General features: G+C 37.8%; 1 long non-coding RNA gene across 2 annotated transcripts in view; it reads right to left on the bottom strand.

Moving 5' to 3' along the window:
• Window positions 1-19134, bottom strand: part of LOC139793316 (uncharacterized) — a 145443-nt gene that overhangs the window by 6902 nt on the left and 119407 nt on the right. The gene's annotated exons all lie outside the window — the stretch shown is intronic.

Genomic DNA, 19134 nt, shown 5'->3' with positions numbered 1-19134 from the left:
TGAAGACCCTTCATTCAGGAGGGATGGATTTCTTCATCTGATAAAAAAAGGCAACAATGTAAGAGGGGAACAAAGGGTAAGAATTTTATGTTTTCAAAGAAAATGGACAAAAAAACCCAGAGTTTTAGATACATTTGCCTTGTCAGTTCAACACAGATGGGCTGGGGATCTTGAAACCTTCAAATGACAGCTTATTGACCAAAGCAATAGCATAATCTCATTTAAAGAAGTGGCATGGGAAGATGCAAAGGTGCCCAGGGGCTTCTAACTGTTCTAATAGTATTCGTTCACCCTTTATTTAACACCATCATTAGAAAGCCTAATGGACTGTTTATATCACGCTATTAGACATAAGGCAAGATCTTTAGTAATTGGAGTGTGATATATAGTAATGGGCTATTGTTTGCTTGGTGTTACCTACAATGATACCAGTCCTGAATACTTATTTACTGCATGTTCCAGATATAAATGCACAGGAGATGGGGCTGCCAGAGACAAATGTTAGTGTGGAAACAGACTTCTCTGAGGCCCTAGTAGCTAAAACATTAGCTGCTTGTTTTATCTGGATTTTTTTACACAGCACGGTGAGTTACTTGATAATATCAGCTTGAGGCTATGCTTAGATCATGTTTCTTCAAAATACTGTCTGGAAGGCTATGCCAGACAGCAGTGCCATTAAATACATATTACAAGTGCTCCAACAAATTAGGTAATTAATTACAATTCTTTCCTATAGGAGAGGCTATTTGATATTACTATTCTTCTTATGGTAGATTAGCTTTGATAATGTTATATCATGATATTCTTTCTGAGCCATTAAGACCTATTACTGACTTTGGAGAAAACATACTTAAGAGCAAGGGTTTTTTTTGTCTTCTTTCAAATACATTTCTGAAGTGGTAAAGACATTAGCAATGTTAAATTTGATTTTGTTTCTTCTGGAAAATAAATATAAAATTTTCATGACTGAGGGGAAATTAATAAAACTCTTGCAGGGGAATTAAAAAAAAAAAGAAAAAAAAAGAAACACAAAAGAAAAAAAAAGGATAAAACACTCTCTACCCTCCCCAGCCCCCATTTTTATCAGGCTTTGTGCCACTGTGAAGTATAAGCACGTTATAGGCTTAACTGGACACTTATATTTACCTTAGCAATGTAATGCAAATCAACAAAATAAGGTAATCTAACCCCTGCAGCTAACCACAATTATAAACTCTCAAACAGCAGTTAATATTTGCTTTATGGCTTTTGTAATGAATTCAAATAATCATAGGATCATAGAATCACTTTGGTTGGAAAGACTTTAGAGAACATCAGGTCCAGCCTTCAACCTAGCACTGCCAAGTCCACCACTAAGCCATGTCCCTATGTGCCCAGTCAGTGCATCTTTTAAATACTTCCAGACATGGGGTCTTGAAATGTCTACATAGCAGAAAAAATCCCATCAGAACTCAGTCATGTTCTTGATGCACACCTCTGTTCTAGAAGGCTGCAGGGCTGCACATCTCTTCAAGGTGGAAAAGCCATTCTATGTCTTTGGGGGATAGCAAGGTAGGATGCCACCAGCACTGCCAGCTGGCAAGTTGTAAGACCAGATCCTGAAGAAGAACAGATCCCACTTTTTCTTCTTGGTGATACTTGCTATCTGATGAAAAAAAGAAGCATAAGACTGTAGAATTTTGGACATGTAATCTTCAGATAACTTTAGTATGACAAGACAATATCTGTGCAGAGCAATAGGTTGCCTTTGGATGCCATGCTTTGCTATCAGTGAGGAATACAACTTGGGGAATCTGATTCTTTTTTTCAGAGCAATTTAATTTCACTTGCTGGCATAAATTTTCATCTGATAGACATCCAAGTCATAAATAATTAAAAGGTCACGTGTGCCTACAAATTCCTTAAGTGTAGCATCTATTAGGATTTTGCATAGGAATAAAGGGCAGCAAAGCAATGAAAATGATTCTCCTTAAAGTGAAAAATGGATTTTTTCAGTAATCAATGGAGAGGAACAATCAATATCAAATTTAAATGAGAAAAATCAATAGCACTCAAAACACATGGCTTCCCTTTTGTAGAGTTTATCCCACTATAATGTTTTCTCATCTTGTGGCTTGGAAAATTCCAGCTTGTCTGTCTATAAATCACCTTCCATTAACAGTATTCAATTCCTTTTTCCAGCCTCATTACCAGGGACTGTGGATACGGACTGTGAAAAAGATGTGGAAAACCACACACCATTGTCTTCCTTTTTACCAGAAATTATAATGGAGAACTGTTCACTGGGCTCTTTTTTGTACCAATCATGTTCCATAGCAATTATTCCATCTTTCATAACATTGTAGTATAAAGGTTTTGTTGCTTAATTCTTCTTTACTGAAATAATGGGACAATGGCATAAAAATACAAATTACTTATCAGTATTTTTAAAGATAATTAATAAATTTAAAAAAACTTAATCTGATTAACAAAAAGAAAATAGCACTGATAAAGCAGTTATTCAAGGATCTTATAGTTACAAATAACTGAGCAAAAAGATATGATGAAAAGCAAGAGACTTCTTAAAGGAGGCATATAGTGCCTACCATAAAAAAGAGAAAAGGGAAAAAAGGAGGAAAAAAAAAGAGAAAAAGAAATAAATTGAAAGTAGAAATCAAAATAACCTAATTATATTCTCCTGTACTTTCTTACAGTAATATTTTCTTTGAATATATGTAAGTGAGAGATTAAGTTAAAACTCAGTCACATTTATGACACACTCCAATGGCACTGAGAAAATAGAAGTAACTTTTCAGGTTTTATGAACTCTCTTTGCTACAGTTCATCACCACAGTGAAAATTTCCCTGTGGATCCAGTTAACACATACTAAATAGGATGGCTTCCAAAACAATTGCAGTTGTGATATACATCCCCCTCCATAAAGACATAATTGTTGAATGCATTTTTGCTTTTAGAAATGCTCCACTCTAAGGCATTTACTGTTCTTGACATCTGAAGAGGCAAAGGGTGGACATTTTCTTACACAGCTCATTACAGCCACAATAATGAAAAAAAAAATTCAGACACCCACTACCAGAGAGTGTTAGAATTAACCCATCCCAGTATTAAACTAAAATCCAAACCAAGTCACTAATGGTTCACTCGTGAGCAATTTGTTTTCATAAGCATGGTTGTCTTCCTAGGGAAACATCTGGTAAAGCATATGTTACATCAAGGCAAAAACTTCTCAACCTTCTGGATAAACATTTCTCAGAAAGGTAGTTCTTATCAGGGTGAGGTGGCTCAATTATTCCAAGAACTGTAGAGTTGTCATGTGGAACCTCCAAGACAGCTTTAGAAATTAATTTCCAATCTCCAAAATGAAAACAGCAACTGTAAAGACTCATAAACATTTACAAAAGGAGGTATCTATTTAGAAAAAATAATTGATAAATAGAATAAATAACAAGCTTTAAAATTTTTAAGTACACTTTGCAGAATGTATCTAAAGGACAGAAGTACAGGGAAGAAAGGGGAGTGCTGAGGAAGTGCGTGAAACTGTGGTGTTGAAATGTGAGCAGCATTTGGAAGCATTTGTATTTGATTCATGTGAAAAGCTTCCTCCAAATCCCCGTGAAAATACCTGCTAACTCACTCTTACTGTAAACATTCCTCTTCATTATTATTTTTATTCTGCCCATTCCTATTTTGACATTTAACCATCACGTACCTCAATTCACAGTTGTCAAATGCAGCTATTAATACTGTATTCCTTCTTTTCTCTGCCTTTATTATGTCTCATCTTCTGAGGCTTCTGTTCTATAGGAGTCTAATTTTTACTGTGTTCAACATTTTGAATTGCTTTTTGCTTTTTGCTTTGGGATTTTTTTCAGAGCTTGATACCTTTAGAGTAGGTACTTATATACTTACCTATTTAAAGGCAGCCTACCTACCCATGGTATGGCACTGTCCTCTAGACCCTTCCCCAGCTCTGTTGCCCTTCTCTGGACACACCCCAGCCCCTCAGTGTCCTTCTTGCTAGTGAGGGTCTAAAACTGAACACAGCACAGCCTCACCAGTGAGGCCTCACCAGTGCTAAGTACAGGGGGACAATCACTTCCCTGGTCCTGCTGGCCACACTATTTCTGATACAAGCCAGGATGCTCTTGGCTTTCTTGGCCATCTGGGCACACTGCTGCTCAGTGCTACACTGCTGCAATTACTTGCCAACATTTTTCATGCTTTACCTGCAACCAGGATGTTGTACTCTTTCCATAACTAAAGCTTATTATTATCATTCCTGCCATTTCCACTCCAAAATAAGATATCTGCAATGGGGTTTAGACACATATAATTATTAATACATCTGGAAAAGGTCCAGACTACAGCCTTATGAAAAGGAAGATTCCAGGGACAGTTGACTAGAAATTCTTGCAAATGTGTGAGTGAAAGGAAATAGAAGAGCATGCATTACTAGGTACTGAATATTTAAAATGTATTAGGCTTTAGTAGCATATTCCCTCTAAAACATATAAACCCATCATTAATGATTAAAGAAGTAATCCCTGTTTTCATGAATAAGAGGCACATTTCCACTCTTCGTTTTTCAAAGAAATGTTTGAAAATGTGAATCAAGCATAATAAATGGGATGTCACTTCCCTGAGTCCACAGAGACTAAATAATAACCCTGACATTGACAATATGCCCCAGGCAGCTCAGTAGAACATGAACTACAAGACACACTTCTCAAGGAAATAGAAGAGGAACTCTGTGTGTGTTTGGCAATGCAGAGTGCAGCAGACCATGCTCTCACACCCTCTCCCCTACAATTAATTTGCTGAAACTTCTGGGACCCCTCTGCTGCCATCCCTGCTACCCCCTGGTACCACTGGGGGATGAAATGCAGCAGTTGCTGAGAAGAGGAGGTGGATGGCTTGCTGCCACATTTGTTGAGAAAGGCATCCCAGAGGGATGTCTTCTTCAGCTGAGTGGCAGAGAGGTTTATGACCTAGGGTTACAAGAACAGATATGTCCTTTTAGCTACAAAATATGTCAGAGGGCAAGATGTGTCTTTGTGGTTCTAAATAGAAAGTTCTATCACATCCAATGGCAACAGGAGATAGTCCACTAGGCAAACGAATAATTGCATGGTAAACCTTTTCCACCTACTGTTGATTAGGAGAATTGAGAAACACAAAAAACCAACTATTTCTTAACAAGCCAGAGCTTACTGAGATGCTACTTACTAAGCCAGTGTGGAAGGACTGCACAAAGCCCTGTGGATAACAAATATATTAATTCCTGTGGTTGCCTAAGGTCCAAATTCCTGTCCGAATAGGGGGCACAAGCTACAAGCCTAATACCTGCCCTGGGAAATCACTAGAAGATTTTAAAAATCTATGACAAGCCTTAGGTACATGAATTAGAACACCAATTTATTTTTTTCATTTCTTTAATGAGAATCTGCTTTCAATTGTAATTTGTTTACATTTATAAGATGAAGGAATTATTATTATCACTGTTTTAAAAAATAGATATTAATATTATGAAAGACAAACACTAGAAAAGTCATAATTTCAAAGCATCAAAGACCCTAAGATTTAGATGGAAAAAAAGCAAGTTTAAACTTGTGTCCTATAGATGTAGGTAGCAAGTACAGAATACTCTAAGAAATATAACTGAGCAAGATACCTTTTTTGTTTTTCTTTCTTTTTATTTTTTTTCCCTGCATCTGAAAAACCTGAGTTATGTGCAGCGACTTTATGAGTGGAATTGGATGGACTAAGTTGTAGCCTGAAGATGGTGCCACTGGCAGCCAGCAGATGGGCAATGATGTCACAAGAGTAATATCTGCAGTGAGCAGAACAGAACAGACTTTGTAGCAAAGAAAAATACAAACTATGGCTTTGACGATGCTGACAGCTGTGGACTGGATAGCACATTGGGTGCATATACAAAATGAACTTATTAATATGGAGTTCTCTAGACCAAAACACATGATGTGGAAGGACAATTTTCTGAGCCCCACTTGACCTGGGAGTGGAGCCTTAGGTGAGCTGTCCTCTCTTTCTTTCTCTCTTTGTCTACATAAAGTTGTTCAGCTTTTCTAGTTTCCCAGGTAATGTTGACTGTTTAGTAAGTGAGAAGTAAAAAGTTTAGAAAGGTTTAAATTTAATTTTTCATGTTCAGAGATAATGTGCTCAGTGAAGATCTGCATTCTTTTTTTTTTCTAGAAAATATTCCTCTCATAGATTTAGTTTGACTGTGCCATTGGGATCCAGCACATAAATTGTTCCTCCTTCTGATCCCGAATTTATTTGTGCTCATGAATTTTGCACATAACACACATTTATGTGAGAATTACACATAAAGTCTGTCTGGTATTTGGGTGGTATTCTCTAAATGGGAGCAAAGCCTATTTATAGCCTACTGAACTGTAACAATAAAACCGAGTCAGATAAATCATTGTGCAAAAAGTGGTGGTTCAGCTGTGACTACTATGACATGGTGGACATATCTGTGTATTTACAGATATAAAGATCTTTTCTTCTTGCTTAACAAGGTCTGAAATTTCTCATTGTGCATAGTAAGACCTGTATTAAAATCTGCAACATACTTCATAGCCCAAAATGTTAGACCATAGCAAACACAAAACCATATACCTCTTTCTGCCAAAGAAAAATAGTTTGGGTTGGAAAGGAGCTTAAAGATCACTTAGTTCCAGCCCTCCTGCTATGGGCAGGGTCACTGACCACTAAACCAGGTTGCTCAAGGCCCCATCCAACCTGGCCTTGAACACTTCCAGGGAGGGGGGAGCTACAACTTCCCTAGGCAACCTGTTTCAGGGTCTTCCTACCCTCAAATTAAAGAATTTCTTCCTAATGTCTAACCTAAATCTCCCCTCTCCAAGTTTGAAACCATTTTTCCTTGTTCTCTCCCTATACACCCATGTAAAAACCCCTACCCCAGCTTTCCTTCAGGCACTGGAAAGCCACTATAAGGTGAGCTCTGAGCCTCATTTTCTCCAGGCTGAACAATCCCAACTTCTTCAGTCTACCTTCACAGGGGAGGTACTCCAGTCCTCTGATCATTTTTATGTCTCTCCCCTGGACATGCTCAAGGAGATCTATGTCCTGCTTATGTTGAGGACTCCAGAGCTGATGGGGACTCCCAGGAGCAAAGTAATGGGGGGGAATCACCTCACTTGACTGGCTAACTAAAGATGAAGACATATCACTAAACGTACAGTGACCTGATGACATTGGACAGAATACGCCAGTTACAGTAAGAGAGAATTACATCTAGTGCTTGAGATGTTAGAGCAAAAGAGATTTTTCAGGAGAGGCAACATAGCTCTTTTGACAAGAAAACAGAATGGTGTTGACTAATTAATACTATTAATAATTATGTCACTTGTCATGAGCATACTGATAGGGTGCCTGACCATAACATTTGCTGAAATGCCATAGAACAGACTGTAAGAGAAGCTGCAAAAATTATCCTGGTGAAATTATTGGAATTACAAGGAGATTGATCAATTGATTGATTAATTTTATATGAAAAAAAATGTGCTGCTCCAGATTTTAAGAGGAAGTTCAACTGGGAGGTGAAGGGAAGGAGTAAAACACAATGGCCTAAGAAGTCTGCAACAAATTCCAGGAGTTAAAAGAAGAGAAAGGGCTTGCACAGGTTAGTCCCAGCTAAGTGAATCAGTACATTTTTCTGTTAGTTTTGTTTTAAGGAATTGGCATTTTTATACATTATTTATTTTCATCTGACAAAAGATGTCAAAAAGTTCATTTTAAATTCTGTGCTTAGAGTCAACATAATATTAAGTCTGGGTTTGTGATATGTATGGGTGGTGTATTCGTTTTGCTTTTGATGTGCTTTTTATATGACTGAAGCTCCCAGAATTCACATACTTCTTTCTAGAAAAGAAAAATAGACTTTTTTCTATTCTTTAATACTTGGTTACCTCTATTTCTATGCTAAACTAGATCAAAAGAGAGCAGTTGTCTTAATGTCTTAATGTGATTTTCAGTAATTGGAGCATATGGTTTCTTCTGGGCAAACCTTCCTCACCCAGCCATTTCACCTGTCACCCTATAACACCTTTTCAATATTATCTTCTCAAATCAGAGTCTGCTTCATGACTAAAAGGCCTGGGCACTTTAAAATGTAATTCAAATTCTCAAAGATAGATCTAAAATGGAGCCTAGGTACCATTTTTAAGAGAAATGTCACACTTCCACATTAAGAAAAGACCTGGTTTGAGTTTCATTTTGGGATTTGAAATGACTACTGATCCTTTGTTTTCAAGTTCAGCATAATATTCTGAATAGTGACCTTCTAAGTGTTTGCTATTGTACTTTCACTTTTTCACAGACTCTTTAGATCTTGCTTACAGTCTTAGGTCTTTTAATGGAAAGAAGAGGAAGGTAGAGAAGAGGTGGTACCTCCCTTATGAACTTTTACTTCACTCTGAAAGTTCCTGTAAATCAGTAATATGATAATGTTGAAATTCTAAGTTTGTGAATAATTGCTCTCCTTCTCCTTTAATTTCTCAATTAAAATGATTAATATTTGCTACATAATTAATGAAAAGCTCTCTGCATTAAATGCACTTAACAAAGTGACCCAGAAGGAAACGTGCTGCCTTTATGAAAGTAACTCAAATAAGAGCAAAACAGGAAAACTGTAAAATTTTGCAGTTAACCAGTTATTTTAATTGTGTCATGCATGCAATGAAAAGAAGACCATGTTGAATAAAGCAAGAATACAGGAAAAGCCAGAGGCTGGAGCCATCCCTTAAGACACTTTCAGTGAGAAATGGAAAGTATTCTTATTGGTGGGGACAGGTGAACTTGGGCATATGGGGAAAAGTGAATGGAGTAACACATCAAGATGGTTTTTTTTGTGCTAGATCCTCATGATCTCATGAGGATCAAGGCCTCAAGAATTTGATTGCAGCATATTGGCACAAAGTGGGGCAAAGTTCTTCCATAAATGTAGGTTCTTAACTTCAGAAAGCTTCTGTCTTAGAGTGCATAATTGCAAGCCTTTCAGAAGACAATAAAAACAACACCATGAAATAAAACTTGAGAAAATAACTTATTTATCATTTTGAAATGCGACAATAAATTTCAAGCAAAGTATTCAAGTGTCTTTCTGTTTCCTGGTGGTGATGGCCTTAAATATTAATGGCTGTACTCCATGTTTGATATTTAGCAGCAGACAGGTTCTCAGAAGTATAAGTAAGTCATCTGTGCTTTTGGATATCATGAGTCATATTTTCATAGCAATTCAATGGTAAGCTATTGCTTTGAGGAATATTAATGCTATGCAGGCTTTTGCTTTTCCACTGTTTCTGTAGGGATGTCTCAGGTATCCTGATGGCATCTGTTATATTTCCATTATATCCAAGTAGAGGCAAGCTTGTATTTTGCAAGGGAATAATTTGAGAGTCTAGATGGAAAATTTCATGAAATTCATTGTTGCTTTTGCTATCCTTTCCATGCACTAGAATTTTTGAGACAACTGTTATAATGTCACAAATCTGCTGATTTAATTTGAGATGAGACAGCTAGCTTGTGTTCTAAGTCTTGTACAGATGCCAACCAGACAGGAAAAAATGTCTCAATTTGCTACAAAATAATCTTGCAGTAAGTCAGCTCTATATTTAGTTTTTGAGGAAGCCTTAATAGTAATCTGTCATCTCTTTGTAGTTTACTACTCTTCATGCTATTATGAAGTTTGGACCTTGATCTGGTTTCAACTACAGATTCACTCAAACTTTGTAGGATGTTGCTTGGCCCCCTGCTAAGTTTGATGTTGAACTGAAATTGGTACTGTGGATGCTCTGTGTACTACCAGGCAGAGATATATTTATCTAGTGGTATTACTTTCTAAGTAGCATGACGGGTATCAAGCCTTCATAAAACTTTTGTTAAAGCATGGAAAGTCATGAAAAACATGACAAGGTTGAATTCAGGCCCTCACTTAGATACCAGTTTATGTGAACTTAACCATGTAAGTCAAATAAGGTGAAATGTGTCTTGCAGTGGTCATTTGCTCTTGACAAAGTACAGTTAATGGGATTGGGAAACTGAAGTGTACATTGGATAACTTGAATGTACAGAAATTTTAAGTAGTCAAAGAAATCCATCTTATTTCTGTATATTGTCTTCCTGCTGTTATTGGCAAACTGGTTTTCACTTGATAAATGCTGTGTGTTCAACAGCTGTACTAGAAAACTGCATGTCAGGTCCTTGAAGAGATTTGTCATCACTGTTCAGTGATTAAATTCAATTTTCATTACACACATATCTGTTGAAATGACACTCTTTTTCTTCTTCTTTCCATGTAACAGTTAAATGCCTTCACATTATAAATATGAGTTGTATATGAAGACTCTTTTGATAACTCCAGAGTATTCTTCACTCATGTATGAGACAAGTAGATCTGGCCCACAGTGATCATAGCAAATCTTAGCATTGTGTATTATGCAAGGTCCATACTGTAAGAAAATACAAGCATTTTTTGATAATCCACAATACTTTGAGTTTTCTTCCATATGAAGCAGAACAGTGCCTTCACAGATCAGTAGCTGATGTTCAGACTATTTGATTTAAGTTTGCTTGAATTATCCATGCTGCCTTCCACAGTCTAAAAGCCCAAGTAATTGATTTTGTACTTTGAAGGACAGAGTATACCAGGTTCACCACACTACATCAGGCAGGAGAGTGGTAATGCAGCCTCCTGTTTCCCTTTATTCAATGTACAGGCTAGAAAAGGTACCAGTGCTTTTCCACACATTGCTCTGACATGGCCTTGGATCAGAGTCTGTGGCTTTTTGCATTATGAATTATTATATTATTATTATATTATATTATTATTATTGTAGATTTTGCTATACAAATATTTCTATCTTGCATAATCTTTCTATTTCTATCTTGCATTCATTTAATTGTTAATTGGAGTGTCTGTCCTATGTATCCTTTGTATTTTTCAGGATACTCTTGATTTCAGTCCAAGAAGTAGTTTTATAGACTATATAGACAGAGGTCTATATACAAATAGTTTTGTATTAGCTCCAGATCTAAATAAAGCTATGAAAAAGCAAGCTTGCCATGTGAATTTATCCTAGTACTGTGGATATGTTTTCAAGTTTTTCCATGCCATAAACCCAGATTTGTGCAGTGCCCAGCATCTGGAAGATATGCCAGCCTTTCCAAAGTCATCTGCCATCCGAACATCCTAAACAGCAGTAACTCAGTAGGATTTACAGGAACTGCCAACAGGGAAACATTTATTAGGTCCTATCACAGATAAGTGTATTTTATAACCCACTGATATGTGTCTTATCCTCTCAAAGCAGTGGCAAATGTCTTATGCTCTGCTGCTGCTCTTAATTTGATTTTCCCCTTCTGTGCATTTGATACCCTTTCCCTTGCTTTTCCTGATACCTCCAGAGCTGGTTAAAATTTGCCACCAGGTTTGCTAGAGGTGTGCAGCCTCACAGATGGGGTAGAGGCAGGAGTTGGCCTCTACTAAAGGAATGGGAGGTTTTCCTCCCACCTTTTCTCCCCCCTTACACTTGCAGCATCTAGAGGGTTTATATTTGCTGCACCTGGAATACTGTGTTCAGTTTGGGCCCCCTCACTACAAGAAGGACACCGAGCTGCTGCAGCATGTCCAGAGAAGAGCCACAAAGTTGGTGAAGGGTCTGAAGTACAAGTCTTAGGAGGAGTGTCTGAGGGAACTGGGACAGTTTAGTTTGGAGAAGAGGAGGCTGAGGGGAGACCTTATTGTTGTCTACACCTACCTGAAAGGAGGCTTTAGTGAGTTGGGGGTTGGTCACTACTCCCACAGTGATATCCCATTGATATCCCACCAGTCCTATCCCTGGTGATAGGACAAGACAAAATGTATTCAAGTTGTGTCAGGGGAGGTTCAGAGTGGATGTTAGGAAAAAATTCTTTACAAAAAGAGTGGTAAGGCATTGGAATGGGCTGCCCAAGGAAGTGATGGGGTCACTGTCCCTGGAGGTGGTAAAAAAAATTGTGGAAGGAGCATTTGAGGAAATAGTTTTGTTGGTTAGTGGTGCTGGATTTGATGATCTTGTATATTTTTTCCAGTTTTAATGGTTCTGTGATTTAACCTGCTCTACAAATATGTGCTAGATCCTGTCTCCATTCTCACTTTTTGCAGGCAAGGGAACTGCCAAATCTTTGTCATCAGAGAATTGAAGTTGGATAACACCTCCCCAGGGAGCCCTGCCAAGCAGCCAGATGTCCTTTACCTGCTGAGATCTTATTTTTGTTTTTCAGAACCTGTTTTAAATGTTCTGTCAAAAAATTTTAAAAGGTTTTTTTTTTCCTATGAAAGATGCCTTCTAAATTATTTTTTCCTCCCAGGAAACTTCACTTTCCACACTGCAAATTTCACAGCAAAGCCCATTTACCAGGAGCACCTGTCTGCCCTATTTCCAGGCTCCAAGCATTAAATCCTACCTTGCACCTTGCCTTTACAGAAGCCAGGATTCCACTCTTTATCTCCTTCCTTGCATGTGTTCCCCAGCTGTCTGGCTGCATCTCTTCCCTGTCTCATTCCACAACTTTCCCAATCTTTGGGTCTCTCCAGGAGAAGGTGGGGGAGTTGGACCTGCCTCCTCTTGGTGCAGCCTGTGGTGTGCTCTGGTTCCTCATGTTTGCTGCATTCCCCAGGGAGGTTTCGAAGCCTTTTTCATGCTTAAATAACACACCTGTTCTTTAGTCCTTAGAAATGAGCACTGGGCAACATCTGTAGGGGATTTTATGATTGAAATGCTTTTAAAAACACCTAAAGAATGATCTGCTAGATACTATAACATACTTTGCCCTCAAAGTAAGAGAAAAATCACCCTTTGGAATCTAGTTTTGTTAAAAAATATATTATGAAAGTAAGCTCTAACTGGTTTCCATGGTTACCATCTACTGTACATCAGTATTCTCTGTGACCAACATTTTAAATGGGCCAGGGTGAGTCCTAAGTATACAGATTCTCACCTGTGACATATTGTGTGTCATGTTGTAGAAGTGGTTTCAACTACTGTCTGTGGCATTGAGATTTGCTGTTAAAAATATTGAATAAATTAAATTTTAAAAAATATTAGGCTTAAAATACACTGTAGTCAGTGGAACACCAAAGCTAGAATATGGTGTGGTATAAAGTGCATATTCCCATCTCCCTGTCTTTTTTGGTGTAGGTAATGTACAGTTTTCTAATGATACAGCTTCTGAGAATCATGATATGTGCTGCAATACAGTTTTCTTACAAAGTTAGGTGTGCAATTTTTGTCATCTGTTAATTACAATACAGACACTCTGATCATAATGGTTGATTCAATGTCTAGTGATTTTTCCATGAACTTCTGTGAAGAACAACATCTTCTAAAGACTGCTCTTGCTATCTAGGTATTACCAATTTTGTCATCACACACCTTTGTTCTCTTGGCAAGACACTGATTGCTTTACTTCTTAGAGTCCAGAACTGTTAGAACCCTGAACTTTATATTTTTTCCACTGGAAATTAAAATGATAGAGGGATTTCTTCAAGTTATCTATTTCCACAATGGGCAATGTAGCCCAGCATGTTAAATAGCCCACAGGCTGCCCTCTCCCCACCTAAATGCTGGCTGAATTGTCATTGCAGTCCTCTGGAAATGAGTTCAAGTTAGAATTTTCAAGTTAGCATGTTCATAAATGGGTCTCCTTACAAATAGAAAAACAGCTGCTTTCTTCCCCAGCCTTACTATCTGTGCAGCTTTGAGGAGATCTCTAATATACCTCTGATATTTTACTGTGCTCACACAAGCAGAAAGTCTTCTCAGTGTTCACTGCTTATTCTAAGTATCTGATAATTATGACTCCACTGGAGCTTCATTACAGCAGGACCAATATAATAACTTTGTTTAGCACTCACAAAGAAGTCTGAGCCAAGTGCTGGGGAGTTATTTGGTACTGGGCAAGAGTTAATAAGAAAATTATTTAGATTAAATGTTGCACAGTAATGAGCTCTATATTAGGAAAAGCAGATGTTAATGTTAACAGCATGCTTTTTAATATTAATATCTGTAATAACCTGCCTCATTTCTTCTTCATCTGTGAAGATATTTCCCATAATGATAACAACACTTTTGCATTGCTCTGACCTTTCTATGTCAATTATTTTTCCACCTTTTTGTCTTACTTATTTCTATGTAATGCTTCTATTTTGTCAGAAAATGGGGTCAATGTCATCTTGTCATCTTAAATGGCTTGTGAAAGCTTCTAGCAGTGATTCTTTTGTTGGTTTTTTTTGACACATAGGGCATTCTTGGAAGATGCTCACCTTCAGACTTTAATATGCTATTACTATTAAGTTCCTTGTGTACTTAGTGATGAATTGAATAAAGAAGTACATTAAAATAGTTTTCTCTTTTCTATTGCATACTAAATTCCTTGCTCCTCTAGGATATTTGTGATGTGTAACACCCAACTCCTTCTATACATGAAAGAACCAAGAAGAATATGTGAATGCTATCCAGTAGGCAAGTGATGAAACTTGTAATCAAATCGATGACACTTAAGGGATGGTAACTCTGAATATTTAAGACCCCACATTGAGTAAAATGGGGTAAAAGATGACAGAGATTTAAAGCATGACCAGCATCATGTTTTTGCTTTCAAATATGTTTACTGCCAGTCCTGACCCCTGGGGGCCACAAGATAAGGTCTTTCTGTCCTGTTCCCTTTACACTGCTTAACTTCCACTTGTGTCATGTATGCAGGAAGCTGAAGAGGTTTTTTTTACTTCTGATCCCCTGTCTGGCTAGTACACTGTAGTATTTTGAAGGAAAAGGGAACAAAAATGTTAGTTATCTGGTCAAGGGAAACCATGTGTTAGAGTTTGGGTTGATGCCACCACCTTTTCCCACTAATTGTATATGGAAAAAATCTTCATGAAAAGAACCCCCACCTCCTTGACAAAGATTTAATGTGGCTAAACTCATTGAAATTTTGCTAAAAATCCCAGGGATCACTTGAGGGCTACAGTTGTACTGACTATGAATGAACATGTTTGCCCAGAGCCTGTAAGCCCTCAGTAGAAACTTTTGGATCTATTTACCATACAGTTCCAGGCAGTTGCAATTTATCCAGGGCAGCATTTTTGACAGGTGTCCAGATACCTTCACACTTCTCCTCTGAGAGGCTTCAGAGCTGAATGCTAAGCAGTGAGCATCATCACTCTGCAGTGCATTTGACACTGTCATCCCAAGTGAAACTGTACAGCTTTGAATGAGAACAAAGTAGTAGACAGAGATCAGTTAATTGCTCTGATTAAAGAAGAATCTATTTACTTACAGGGACAGCTGTAAAGTCTGACACTGCAGTGGATATGGGAAACTGCCTTTGTTTTGTTACATACACACTGATAGTGACCCCAGAAGGGTAGCAGGTATCTGAAACTCAAGTTTTTGTAGTATCCGGATCTAAGTGTGACCTGGACTTGTTTGCTAAGATGGATTTAACAAGCTCTGCACGTAGTTGTGGGTCTTGTCAAGTCTACTGGTGAATGAATGTCCACAGACTATACTTTTACCATTTGCTTAATTGATTGTGTCTGGGAACAGAGATCTCCACAACTGAAAGTGATCTTCCTTGGTGTTAATTTTCTACCCCACGTGCAGCGGTACTTAGATAAATACATTAGAGACAAGGCTGCCGTTCCTTGATCTCTGAGATAAAAATATAGTGAATTCTGGAGTTAGTTTTTGTTATGTGGTTTTAGGTTTCCACAAGTAAATGTTCAAGTCAGAAAATAAGTAGTAAAAAATAGTAAAAATACTGGGAAACTGTCAGCCACTCATAGAAAATGCAATAACTTTGCTTGCTTATACCCACCTCAGGTTAAGAAAGAAAAGCTCAGTGTTGTCAGACAGACATGTTTCACTGGAAGTCTTTCAACCGGGCACACATTTCTCAGATATTTTTAACAACCTTTTTTATAACATTTGTCTAAATAAGTCTCTAGAGAAAATTAAAAAAAAACCCAAACCAACGAACAGTAGTTAAGCATTTTTAGCTGCCAGAGGAGATTAAAAGGGTTTCCTGTTATTCATGGGATAATAAGTAAAACAAATGCATGTGTTTGTATTACATTCACAAGTGTGTATATGTGCATTTACATATAACACTTACACATAAATGAGCTTTTAGGGGAAGTAGAATTTTTAATATCTCTGTCATGAATTGCATGAGATAGCATGCAGAGAGCTAAAAACATTGCAGCCAACAGCAGGGCTCCCTATTGAGGTCACCAAGCTGTAGACCAAGACCCAAAGTATTGTATTGCCTTTTTCCCAAAAACTTCTGCAAGCAGTGACTCAGGCAGGACATTTGTCTCATGCACTTCAAGAAGAAGAAGGCAACAAATATTACACAAGGCTAAACAGAGGTAATCACTGTTTTAATAGTGCTATCAAGACAAAATGTAAGGTGGTTAATGCATCCACCTAGATTTTATCATGTCTGAGGGTAATAATTTACTTTCAGTAGACTTAATGGCCTGAGGTTTTATGCTATTATCATGTCAATGCTGTATTAGGAAAGAATGCTACTTTGAGTGCTAGCAGCAGGTTAGTTACAAGATTTTCTTTGAAGACTGTTATATGTTATTTATAAGGGCATAGGAAAAAGAACTTCAGTATTCTGTTAACAGCCATTGTCCTAATTCCTTATCTCAAACAGAAGAACAATGAATATTACAGTGAGTAGGAGAGGTTTGAAATGGGGAAGAATGTGAATTTATTTTAGATGAAAGAATTAAAGGCTGTAGAAAGACTGAAGGCAGATGCTCTAGAACTTGCCAAATTTTTTTTTCAAAGCACATGTGGCATGATTTAGGTTAAAGATATGGAGCTTTGTTTATAAGACAAACCCCCGTGTGACCATCCCCATGGTCACAATACCAAGAATTTTTGCAAATGCTAATCTGATAGGAGCTGCTGGCTCCTTGCAGGGAACCCTTACAGCTTCCACAAGCCTGACTTTCTGCATCACTGTCCAGAGGCTGCAGGGGAGGATGTTGTCAGTGTGGAATTCTTAATAGATAGGACTGGATGCAGGACCAGCCTTTCCAGTACTCAGGAGGTGAGCATGGCAATGGCACAAAGCAGCATTTCTAGGGTGTGTGCCTCACAGGATAATGCTAACAGGGAGCTACTGTCTCCATAGCTCTTCTGATAAATCTGCACCTTCTCACAGAGGCACCTTTTTCTCACAGAATAGTTTAGGTTGGAAAAGACCTTTTAAGATCATGTTACATTTATTTCCCTTGGGTCACTGTGGGATCTGTCACACAGGTCTGTATCAGGCATATGGTGTCTAATTAAAGTGATTATTTCAATTTCTAAGGCTACTGTTAGGCATGTTCTACCAGAGTTGAGTGCTTATAAGAAGGATCCCTAGAGCTTAATCATCTCATATTTTAAAATATTGATTTTTATATAGAAGTAGAATCAACAGGAATTTATTCAAGTATATAGTTTTTATTTAATTTTAATAGAGACGTCTAAAATTCAAATAGAAAATCTTCCATGTTTAAACTGGAACTCTTCAGCTTCTGCCCACTCATTTTGGCTTCTTATTATATGAAAAACCTCCTAATCCATGAAGTTTCATGGCATTGCCATTCTATAAATACACAATCCTTGGGAATCTATTGGGACAGGACTCAGGTGCTCTGTCTCCTTCAATTATCATTTGAAAGAGTGTGTTTACCCATTGCCTGCAACAGCTGAGGTATCTGCATGGCCCATCCTTCCTCCAGAGAGGACTGACATCTTAAGGATGGTGCCTCCAGGATGTGTATGGACCAGACATGTAGCAACAAAGCTGTAAGTCAGCCAGCACAGGTACTTAAGAGAGTGGTGATGGCTGCAGCACCAGCTGAGGAGACCCACTGTGGAATCTTAAAAAACTTGACATTAAAAGCTTTTCATTGTGTATGCACAGAGACAAACCTCCAAATTAGCTAACTAAAGACAAATAACCTGCAATCCTTACTCCTCTGGGTAAGGCTAGTGAGCATTTCCCACAGCACTCACTGGGCTATGCTAACACTTTCAGCACAATAGGCATCCTAGTGTTCTCTATATGTACACATGACATTTTTATTCATATGTCTTATTTTTTTAGCCTATACAACATTCAGAAAATTCTGTTCTACCTTTCAACCTGTAGTATGATGTATTTTAAATGTAAGTTATCTTGAAATGACAAGAGACTTAAAGTGAATAAGGAAGAGTATACTTTAATTATTTTTCTGTGCATGTTAAACCTCCTACTGTTGCATTTAGCTCAGAGAAAATAAGCTTTCTTCCTCCAACGTGAAGTAATTTGCCCTACTAGAGCAATTGAGATATTCCCAAAGGGAAGCTACTGCTCTGGAAAAAGAAAACAGCATTAGACATTTAAAGCTCCAATGGTTAAAACGTTTACTTCATAAATATTAAAGGCAAGCCAAAGCTTCTAGCTGTCCCACTCTTGTAAAGAGTGGTGTTCAATCACAGCAGTGGAGCAGAGAGGGTGTCAGTGAAGATGCTGGAAAGGATCGATGCAGTTCCTTAGCAACAGGGCTACGTGCCTGGGGTTCCTGCATCCACAGGGACCAACCTGACCCACTAAATCAAGGCAGCAGTTTGCCTCTGCTGCCATTGTGCAAAGTTGGGGAAAACATTTCCATCACTCTGTATTTCTCAGATTAACCCAAAGATAAGAGAAACAGCAATAAGGTGGGAAGAAGTTAATTATAATGCTGTTTCTTCAAGAAAAAAGAGCATGTTGTCTGTCAGGGAAATAATTTAAAGGAAAGTAGCTTTATAGAGGGGAAGAAACCTCAAATGCTCTGCCACAATTATTGTTTCTAGTATCCAGTGACGGACCTAATTTTCATTTTATTATAGTGCAATGTCAGTCTGTAGCTGTGGAGTACAGTTTCTGAGCAGAGGTTGTATTAACTGGGCTACATAATTATTATTATCTGGTGGAAAATGCAGACAGTGAAAAGTATACATGACTTCTTTGTTTTGCCATTCTTTTAACCCTGTTGAACTTTATAATTTAATTGTGGG

Source organism: Heliangelus exortis, chromosome 2 (assembly GCF_036169615.1).
Source record: "Heliangelus exortis chromosome 2, bHelExo1.hap1, whole genome shotgun sequence".
Taxonomy (NCBI): Eukaryota; Metazoa; Chordata; class Aves; order Apodiformes; family Trochilidae; genus Heliangelus; species Heliangelus exortis.
This window is presented reverse-complemented; position numbering and strand designations above follow the sequence as displayed.